Source organism: Phaenicophaeus curvirostris, chromosome 8 (assembly GCF_032191515.1).
Source record: "Phaenicophaeus curvirostris isolate KB17595 chromosome 8, BPBGC_Pcur_1.0, whole genome shotgun sequence".
Classification (NCBI taxonomy): Eukaryota; Metazoa; Chordata; class Aves; order Cuculiformes; family Cuculidae; genus Phaenicophaeus; species Phaenicophaeus curvirostris.
Genome location: NC_091399.1, coordinates 29361113 through 29371964, shown reverse-complemented (window position 1 = coordinate 29371964; position 10852 = coordinate 29361113).

Below are 10852 nucleotides of genomic sequence, written 5' to 3'. Positions count from 1 at the left end.
AAGTGTCAAAGTGTTTCAAGACTATGAGGACTCTTTTTTAACTGAGACATTTGTCAAAACTGTTCTTTTTTTACCCAGAAAAAAGTTTCAGCTTCAATAGATCTGCTACACTTCTGACACAGAGACAAGGAGAGAAAAAGGCACTGCTGCCCTCACCACTTCAGTCACGCCCCAAAGCTGATGGGAAACCAAGGTCATAGCCAAGGTCACTCAGTGAATCACCATCACTTCAAAGGTTTGAAACTATTGAACCAATTCTGAATCCCTCACTGGCTTTTGCCATTGCCTTTCATAGCACCTGGATTTCACTAATGCCTTGAAATCTCCAGCCCATCTGTCATCTCCAGGCATTACTTGCAAACCACATTACCTCCTTAGGAGATTAATGGGACTGTTTTTCACAGGAACTGGTGGTTTCCACACCATTCCCACTGCTGATCCAGGTGCCTTCTTCAGTATGCTTTATGATCACCCTACCTGGCCAGCTTGAACATGACTGGAACAATAAGAAATCACCTCTGCTTCATGTGGCAGAAGAGAAACATTCTCAGGACTGTTTTTATTGCTAAGGCAGAGCAGAAGACATTGCTGCTCTTCACAACATCAGCTTGGAGGCCTGAGCACAAGTGAGGCTTTGGCACCTGAGTTATCACAAGTGGCTCTGGGTGAGATCCCCGAGCAAGAAGCAGACTGGTGTTCACTTAGGAAGGGAGGTGGAGAGAAGCTCAGAGGCACCAGTGGCAGAAAGGAACCTGCATCCCTGAGATCACCACAGAGGCAAGAACAGTGACAAGAACACAGCAAGAGGTGGTCCCCAGGGCTGCCATAAGAAGCACATTTCCACACAAAAGTCAGTAGGGGGACAGGTGCCTCCATGAAGCCACGTCAGTCACCTCCCCATACCAGTATTGGACAAATAGCCTCAAAAAGACTTGCATGAAGGCAGAAGGGCTCCAGAAACACAGTAAAAAGGGGGTTCCAGGATTCCTGGAAAGCATCCTGGCAAAATCCTGGAAAAGGACATAGAATTCCTAGAAAGTAAGTAGTTTCCCAGAAAGCAAAGAATTCTTCTTACAAAGAATCCTGGAAAATTCTGAGAAAACATTTGCAAAGTACCTGGTAGACACATGAAGACATTGCTAGAAAGAAACATGAGGAATGGCTTAAAAGGAAATTCCTAGGAATTTTAAGGAAGGAACTTTAAAAGTCCTGGAAAGTAATATGGGAATTCCTAGAAATCAACCTGAGAAATTCCTGGGAAGCACACTGGGAAAAATTTTTTTAAAAAAAAAAAAAGGAAAGGGGAGATTCCTGAAAAACATCCTGGGACATTCATAGAAAGCACAGAGGAGATTCCTGGAAAGCAACCACATTGGGGAAATGCCTTGACAATACCTGGAAATATCCTGGAAAAATCTGGAGACAAACCTAGAAGGCTAGAGGTAAATTCCTAGAAGCAACCTGAGAAAATCCCAGAAGGCAACATGGGTGTTCCTAGAAAAAACTCTGAAAAATTCTGAGAAAAGGTGTGATGGGTTCCTAGAAACCACCATGGGACATTCAGAGAAAGGAAAGCAGAAATCCTACAGAATTCCTAGAAAACAACACAGGGCATACCTGGAAAATATCCTGGGTCATTCACTGAAAGAAATGGGACCTAGAGAGAGGGTCAGGGGAGGCTGAAAAATGTGTGATACCCTCGAGATCCTGGGGGTGATGGGAGTGAAAGACAGAGGAGCAGCCTTCATGCTCAGGGATGTCCAGCTCTGCTGGGATGACTGGGGAACTCAAATGTCACCTCAGAGCCTCAGATTCACACATGAAGGCACACAAGGTCACAGTAAGTCTGCCCACACTAGTCCTGATCCACATGCATCGTTTGTTCCTAGCAACCTGCAGTGATGGATAAATTCCATTTTTCATGCTAAGGCACCTCAGTACTTACGTCTCCCCATGTCTGGAAGAGCTTTGTTCGGTATTCAGCCTCAACCTCCACTTTCCCTCTGTCCCCTTGGGCACTGAGAAGGACACGTTCCTGGTGTCATGGGATAATTCAAGTTGGAAGGGAATCTGGGAGGTATCAAAGTCCAACCTTTTCCTCAGAGCAGAGTTAGTTCTGAGATCAGACCAGGTTGTTCTGGGCTTAAAATCCTCCAAGAACAGAGACTGAGGGGATTAAATGCACGGACCTCAATCTTATGGATCAAAGACACTTTATTGAGTTAGCTGTTTCTTGATATACCATTTTTAGTTACATAACTAGGTGCCCACTAGGGTATCCACAGTGAATTATTGGCTAAAGGTAGCTGTCCATAGAGCTATTACTAACTTATTGTTGGCTAAACTACCACACATGCTAAAAAACCAAGTTACGCTAAAATTAACTCAGTTGATATTTCTCTTTCTTTGTTTTTCTTTCAGTTGGTACTTGTTCCCACTGAAATAGCTCTAGTACTCCTTTCAGCTGGCCTTTGTTTATCAGAAGGCTGTCTCTTCTTCCCACCGAACCAGCCTTTGTTTTTCTTTCAGTTCTCTGCTTGAAGGCCTTGTCAGAATTGCTTGGTATCAATCAGTCCCACAGCATCCAGGCCTTCTTCTCTGTAAAATGTCTCCACAAGAGACTGAACATCCTTTCTGGGCACCCGTCTCACTGCTTGACTGTCCTTATGGGGAAAAAACTATGGATATATGAGAGGAATATATATAACCGGTCTGAACTTCTCTTGTTTCAGATGACGTCCACTGCTGCTCACTCTCCCACTGTGCTCCACTGCGGAGAGCACGACTTCATCTTCTCCATAGCTTCCTTGCAAAAGCCTCCTGAGCACGTTCATAGCTGTCTGCGCTGCCCACACAGCCCTCCCTCCCTCTCTGGCAAGCAATGGACCCATCTGCCTGACTCCCTCAAGACCAGCTGGTTTTTTTCCGTGCCTTCTTCAGATGCTGTTTTTCAGCCCGTTTCTGCTCAAGAGGGAGAAAAAGATCACAGAGAAGTTGGTGCCATCACTTTTATGATGTTCCCCTTCCCAGCTGACCCAGCTAAGCAAGGAAATCTCTCTGGGAGATGGCTTGGCAATTATCTCCAATAGGCCTTCGCACATCTGATTGACTTCCCCTTCGCTTTCATGCCTGACACTTCAAACATCGTGGACAGCAAGGCAGGGGGAGGATTTGGATAATGGAATGAAAGAAGGAATCCAAAAAGTACAGCTGCCTCATCCAGAAAGCAGAGCGCGTGTCAGCTCCCTGCTGCGCTCAGCCTCCAGGTTGTCGCCTGCACACCCAGACTTAAGAGCACAAACAGTAAATTATTTCTTAGATACTTAATTGTGAGAGTGATAGAGGCAGCACCCATGTCACTTTCTGAAAGGCAGCATGGGATGTGACCTCAGAAGGAGAAACCTTGGAGGCTCCTCTTAGGTATGTCAGAGGGACCTCACATGTCCTACAAAAACAGAGCTCATACTGCTGCCATTGACCCCAGACAGGTTCTTCGACTGGGTTGTGCCTCAGTTTCTCCACCTTTCTCTTCAACACACCCGTGTTTAGACTGGGAATGGCTCCCACTACATAGAAGGACATTATCCAGCACAACAGCCCCTTGATCTCAGCCAGCTAGCCAAAAACTCCAGACCTGGTTCTAGTCACTGGCAGGTGGTCATGGCACAGCCCACATCTGAGGATCTAGCCAAAGCTCTTCTCCTCAGAGCCTAGTGGCTTCATCCATATTGCCATAGGTCCTGGCCTGTCTGTTCCCATAGCTATGCCCAGTCACCGGCCAGAAGGATCCAGCAGTGCTAAGAAGCATATTAATGGGAGAAGACAGAACTATGAGGCATAATGCCCTGGCTCTCTAAGGTACTTGCCTGGAGGAGAAGGACCTGGGGGTGTTGGTTGACAGCGACTGAACATGAGCCAGCAGTGGCCCAGGTGGCCAAGAAGGCCAATGGCATCTTGGCTTGGATCAGAAACGGCGTGACCAGCAGGTCCAGGGAGGTTATTCTCCCTCTGTACTCGGCACTGGGGAGACCGCTCCTCGAATGCTGTGTTCAGTTCTGGGCCCCTCACCACAAGAAGGATGTTGAGGCTCTGGAGCGAGTCCAGAGAAGAGCAACAAAGCTGGTGATGGGACTGGAGAACAGGCCTTATGAGGAACGGCTGAGAGAGCTGGGGGTGTTTAGCCTGGAGAAGAGGAGGCTGAGGGGAGACCTCATTGCTCTCTCCAACTACCTGAAAGGAGGTTGTGGAGAGGAGGGAGCTGGGCTCTTTTCCCAAGTGACAGGGGACAGGACGAGAGGGAATGGCCTCAAGCTCCACCAGGGGAGGTTCAGGCTGAACATCAGGAAAAAATTTTTCATGGAAAGTGTCATTGGGCACTGGAACAGGCTGCCCAGGGAGGTGGTTGAGTCACCTTCCCTGGAGGGGTTTAAAGGACAGGTGGACGAGGTGCTGAGGGACATGGTTTAGTGACTGATGGGAATGGTTGGACTCGATGATCCAGTGGGTCTTTTCCAATGTAGCGATTCTATGATTCTATGATTCTATGATTCTATGATTCTAATGTAGACATGGCCACCCTGGCCCCTGTGGGGTAATCTCTACCCTGTGGTGGTAAAATCAGACCCACACAAACCATTCCTTTCTATCCATGTTCATTTAACTGTAGCCCAGACTGCAAGCATTCAACTTTGGCTTAGGAAGAACTGAGATGAAGGCACCTCCCAGGGAACTGGTTTCAGCATCCCTGTGTTCAGTCCCCACCAAACCACCTGCAGAGCTCACTGGACATCTCTGCAGGGTGGTGGCTGCTCACTGAGGGAACTCCTGCTCTCGCAGGTTGTGGGTTTCTGCCTGCAAGATGACTGCTGCTGCTAGGGCAGAGCCATGCACACCCACATGCTGGCTGAATAATGAAAACAAAAATGCCTCACTCCCACTAGATGCCGTTTTATTGCTTGGCTTGTGGTTGCTGCCATGTGACTCCTTCCAGGAGAGGCCACCCAGCACTTCTATTGCAAAAAAGCAGAAATTATTGCAGAGCCCAAGCTGCTGTGCAATTGGGAAAGCAGATCAATATACGTTCACAAGATCAATCAGTGTCTTGGGCAAGGGAATTCTAGCTGGAAAAGCTCTTCTGTTTCTGTTGGGTCATTAGTAGAGCCCCTTATTCTAAATCAGGGCCTACATCTAACAACATTGCTCTACTTGATTAATGCTGATTAGCCCTGCTTTGCTTGGTACGTTGATTAAAAAGCAAGGTTCATTTTGCAGGTTTCCTTCCCAATCATATTCCTTAATTTCTTTTGGCACCTCAACAGCCTCTTAATTCTTCAGTCCTCCAAGAAGCTCATCAGACAAGGACAATGCTGAGGCACTAACAAACAAAGGTCAGATGTGAACTGTATCCAGAGGGAAGCTCCCTCTGCTGTGTTACTCTCTATGATAGACTGGCTAGGGGCATCTTCTCTTTAAAAAGTTGCTGAAAAACATCTATAATTGCACAGTCACTCAAGATTTCCTAATAGATCAGCAGAACTCTGGGCCTTCTGAGGTCTGCTTGGTTCCCACCAGCTGTAGTGGGACCTGTGTCGTCTCTTCTTTAAATTATTGGCAAAATTGCCGTAGGAATGGCTTTATGGACTTGGACCAGTGGCCCACCCAGCCCGCTCAGTGCTTGTAGCAGATGCACAAAAATCAGCAGAAACAGAGCACATAAAAAGTGGCTTTGACCCACTCTTCTCAGCTTCGGTGATCTGTGGTTCAAGGGTCTTCACCAGCTAGAAGCCATACTCAGCTCATGGGGTACCCACCAACATTTTGTGAACCCCTTGTGAACTCGTGCCAGTCCCCACAACACCCTGTGGCAACAGGATGCACAGTGCAATCGCACTTCATGTGAAAAAGAACTTGCTTGTGTCTGTATCAAATTTACAGCCTTCCCTTCCAGTTCTGTACTGTCCCTGGTGTGATAGGTCTGTGTTTTTACCCCTATAGGAACTTCTTATTCTAGCCAGCAAGTCCTACCTTTATACAGAATCAATTTTGCAGCTTATTGAAAGCTGTTTCAATAAAAGAACCAGAGCTCAAGAAAACAAAGATCCCATCACTGCCTCTGTTTCATAACAAGACAGTGAAAATTCAGAGTATCTTTCAAACACAACCAAGTAAACAAATATTTGGCACTGGAAGCAATGAGTTAATCTGGCAGCTGAATATTCACTGCTATTAAATAAGATGAAGACTTGCCTCCTTCAGCTCTTATGTAAATAGAACTCATCTGTGATGCAGATTTTATTAATTAACTGGCAAATCAAGAAAACCCCAATAGGCTGTAATTGAACTTCACGTTGATGATAGATGAGGAGACACTTACAGGCCATCCGCTGCGTCTGCACAGTCACTCCTGAAGCTGCTGCCATCCCCACACATCCTTACAGCAGAGAGGCTGCCACATTCTGAACAAAATGAAAAAGATCTGAGGGGTAGAAGCCTGGAGCTGACAGGATACTTGGCACATTTGCCTCCCGAAGCACCCTCTGGCTGGTCATGCTGCTTTGAAGGGCATCACCTGTCTGCAACTCCCAGATTTTTGCAGGAGGCAGGCACTGGCTCCCAAACCCTTAAAAGAAGTGAGGATACTCATAGCTTTGAGGGGGCTTTCTACCTAATCACTGCTAACGGGGAGAGAGGACACTCATTAGCACTATGGAGAGCTGGATGGCTCAGATGTGCCTGGAGATCCCGAGTAACCTCAGAAATGTAAGACTTCCAGATATCGGTGATATACCCTATAGAAACACACCCAACCCTAAGAGCTATGACAAAGCCCACACTAGGGTGGATTTATATAGGTCCCTGTGGTGACTCCCTGCTGGGGAACACAGATGATGACAGGGCAGACCACGTAGTGAGAAGGCAGCCCTGAAGCCCCATAGCAGCATCGTGCTGCCCTTCTCCAGCAAGGCAGCACGTGGCAGAGCCCAGCAGGAAGGAGATTAAGGCATCACTGATGTAGGGGGAGAAGGGATGAACGAAACAACCCCCTGCGTGGGTGCTTTGCAGTTCTTGGTGGGGAACTAATTTTGCTTTTATTTTGCTAGAGAAACAGTGAGGCGGCAGCAAGGCGCCCACCCTTGGAGCTGCTGAAGCCTGGGTTCATCTCGGCATGGGAAAGAGGAGTGGCATTTGAAACACTGAGATTTTAGAAGAGTTTCATTATTGCTTTGGATGGCCCTTTCATTAGAGAAAAACACGGTATTTAATGAAGAGGAAATAAAACAGGAGCTCCCTGTTGCGTCCGAAAAGGCATCTCTTTTCAGCTTTGCTTCATTCCCCTTATTTATGAGAGTTGGGGAGGCTGGACCTGTCCATCCCTGTAGCACCCCATCCCTGGGTCTCATGAGAGGTGCCCCAAAGCCATCCCAAACCAAGACCTCCCCACAGAGAACAACCCACAAGTACAGTCCCCACTAGGCTCCTCAGCTTTGGGGTACCTCCCCAACCCCACACTCAGAGGATGGCCTTGTGCTTGGGCATGGGATACCAAGGTCTATCTCCTCTCCAACCACACCCATCCCAGGTCCCACACACAGAGCAGTTCAGCACCATTCCCTTGTTATCAAGGGAAAGCTGAGGTATGGGAGATGTGTTAACCACTCTTAGCATCAATTCTGAAGTCCATGTTTGATTAAAGGGCACAGAGAACACTCTCCCCATGGTTTCCTTGCACAGTGCCCTCAGATTACCAGGCAAGAAGTTGGTTTGTCATAACTTATTTCACAAATCCAACATGGGATTAACACGTCAAGCTAATTCTTCCAAGCTAGTACCAACCATTTGCCGAGGTAGATTTTCTCTGTCAACTACATCCCACAAAGTTTTCAGCATGGAAAGGCAGAATCTTTCCTTTCCTACTCTCCTAGTAAGCAGGGTTTTTTTAGCAACATGTCAACAAACTTCAGGAGTAGAATCGGCCCACATTCCCTTTGCTGGGACAACTCTAGCTCTGCTAGGAATTGAGATGAAAGGAGACTTGCTTTCATCCCAGCATAAGCAGGCAAGAAGTGGAGCATGAACAGAGAGGAGAAGAGCAGAGAAGCAAGCACTATGATTTTATTCCGGATCTCTGCACCTAAAGCTGTCCTTAATCACTACTCATGACTCATAGCTGTTTCTTTCACTGGGAGTTCCAGATGGGGTAATTTACTTTCAAAGCCTCACAGGCATGTTGCCTGGAAGAGACCCCTGGATGTCTCCAGTCTGGGCACTCATAATTTGCTCTGGATCCCTTGTGACCTCTCCTATTCCTGAAGTGAGGGACTTAATAAGTGTCTAGGTGTGAGAGAGCAACCTGCCGTGATGAACATGTTGGAGGAAGAGTTGTTCCAATAGCTGCCTACTCTCTTCACTGCTCCCCAAAACTCTCCAGACTGCCTTCTCTAACCCAGGCAGCCCAGGAGATGAACTCTGGAGCCTGCATGGGCTTTGGTTCATAGAGGACAGCAGGAGGAGGGGATCTGTAACATCTCAGGAGTGTGAGTAAAACAAAAGGACAGGGGGCGTTTCTTGCAGAAAGCAGTGAGGTTCAAGATAAGGTGAGGAACTGTGTGTGTGAAGGGTGGATAATCACAGATTTAGACCATCAAATCCAGTCATCATCTGACTTAAATATTTTTTTCCTGCTTGATTCTCAGCTGCAGCCATAAGCTGGACTGAGGTTTGCCAGGGGCCAGGATCTAAACCTGCTGCAAGACCCTTGTTCTGTTCTGGCTGCTTCACCCCAAAAGGCAAGTAACTGCAATCTTGGGCCTTCATACATTATTTACAAGACTGCAGAGACGACACTCCCTTCTCAACCCCATCACTAGGACTTTCCAGTGACTTACAAGTGAAGAAGCAAGTTTCCTGTAAATTACATTTCCGGCAAGCATCTCTGATAATTAAAGATTATGAAATGAATTTACTGTTGCTCAATTAAAATCCATTCACAGCTAATACCTTCCTCTTTTTCCAACGTTATTTATTTATTGAAGGTGAGGAAGGAAAGAACTGCGCTCGGAATCTCCAGAAGTTCCCTGGATTTGGAACAGGCTCCGCTCTGCCTCGTTAGGTGGAATAGGTCCCCGGAGAATGAAGCCTGATTGCAATCTAATTTATGGCATTCATCAACATATGAATTAATGCTGGGGTCTCAGATATGAGATCTATTTCCCCCCTCCCTCCTGGCACAGGCTCAGCGCCTCAGCTCCGCTGCCATGCTTCCTGCCCTCCCAGTACTGCTTCTTTCCTTCATTAAAGACACAGCCTTGCTTTCAATTAAGAAAGCTTGTTAATGGTGAACTAGCTGGGTATCTCACCTGGCTTTCTGTGAATTAAAGTCAACTGAAACCAAGGAGGATTTAGTCTCTGTTTCAAATAAGTTTGGGATCCGGTGCCCAGCTCCTGTGTGTCTGTGACACAGGGATGCTGTTCCCAGCTTCCCTCTGAAAGCCATGGGGAGAATAAAAATACACTTGTGCTTTGGAGCCCTGCAGGGAATTTTGCTGAGGGCTTTTGTGTGTTTTACTATTGCTCCTCCGTGTTGTTCTTGGCTTTGACCTTGGATTGAGCTGGACAAAAGAATAACCAAAGCCACTTGTATTTCAGGTCCATGTTGTACATTTGTTAAAGAAAACCTAAAACTGCACAGTCTTCTGCTAGCAGCCGTTAACCCATACAGTGACTGGAAGCCCTGGAGCTGTTGCCAAGGTTATAAATCATCGGCAGTGGTGGATGAAGGGCTGCTTGTCTGCTCTCTGCCTAGAGGCTGGCGAGGAAAAACACAACAGCAAAACAAATCTAGGGCCAGAAATTCAGTGCGCGACACGCCTCCGGGCAGAGGAGGCAAGTCTGGGAATGGGATGAGATGCATAGATGAGCAAAGTGCATTCAGCTGTTTAAAGGTGAGTCTCACTTCGTTGACATGAGGATGCACTAGTTACACTATGTAACAGTGAAGGCAGGCATAGTCTAGGATGGGAATTAGAGGCCTCTGATCTCTGACTTCAGAGTCAGGCTTCCTTTCCTTGGGTCACAGCTCCACAGCCAGAACTGGTTTTGAGAAGGAAAAATCTCAGCATCAGTGCTCTCTCACTGGTCAGATCCTGGGTTCACCTTCATCAGGGTCTCATTCTGGAGAAATGGGCTGCATGTAATTTCATTGAAACTCACCATGAACAGAAGGGCTGCTTCCACATCTCTCACCTATTATTCCTGGATTGTCTAATGTGCCTGGACTTAGCAGTTACGGCTTAGTTTTTTCTCTTCTTTATAATAAAAGAAGTAGAGTGCGTAAGTAGTTTTTGCACTAATCTCCAGATAGCTCTGCCCATCAAAAACATCAAAGAGTACTCCAGGAGAGAAGGAAACAAGAAGCTCTGTGTTTGATGGGACAGAGCAAGATGTGGACTACAATAGCAGTGAAGAAGTCTCAAACTAGATTCACTAGAAAAAGCTATAACCCAGCCCTGAAGGACAAGAACTGATTGCATAGCTCTTTGCTGATGGAGAGACCTCCTTCATCTGTGGAACAGCAGGTTCAGCCAGGAGAACATGCAATGCAATCAACATTTTGAAAGCCAAGAGGTTTGGTGAGCTGTGGACTACTTGATACAACAGCAGTGGACATGCAATACCTTCACAGTTGCAAAGTGCAGGAGTCAAAACACCGTGTCTCTGTGTAGTAAAAAACCTATGCAACAAAATCATGTCCTGCTCATTATGAACTTCATCTTTAGTCTTAATTCAGCCTTCTCTTGGAGTTTCAAGTCCTAGAAAGGCACATTTCCCTGGCTGAATTATTTTTTGGTTGCAT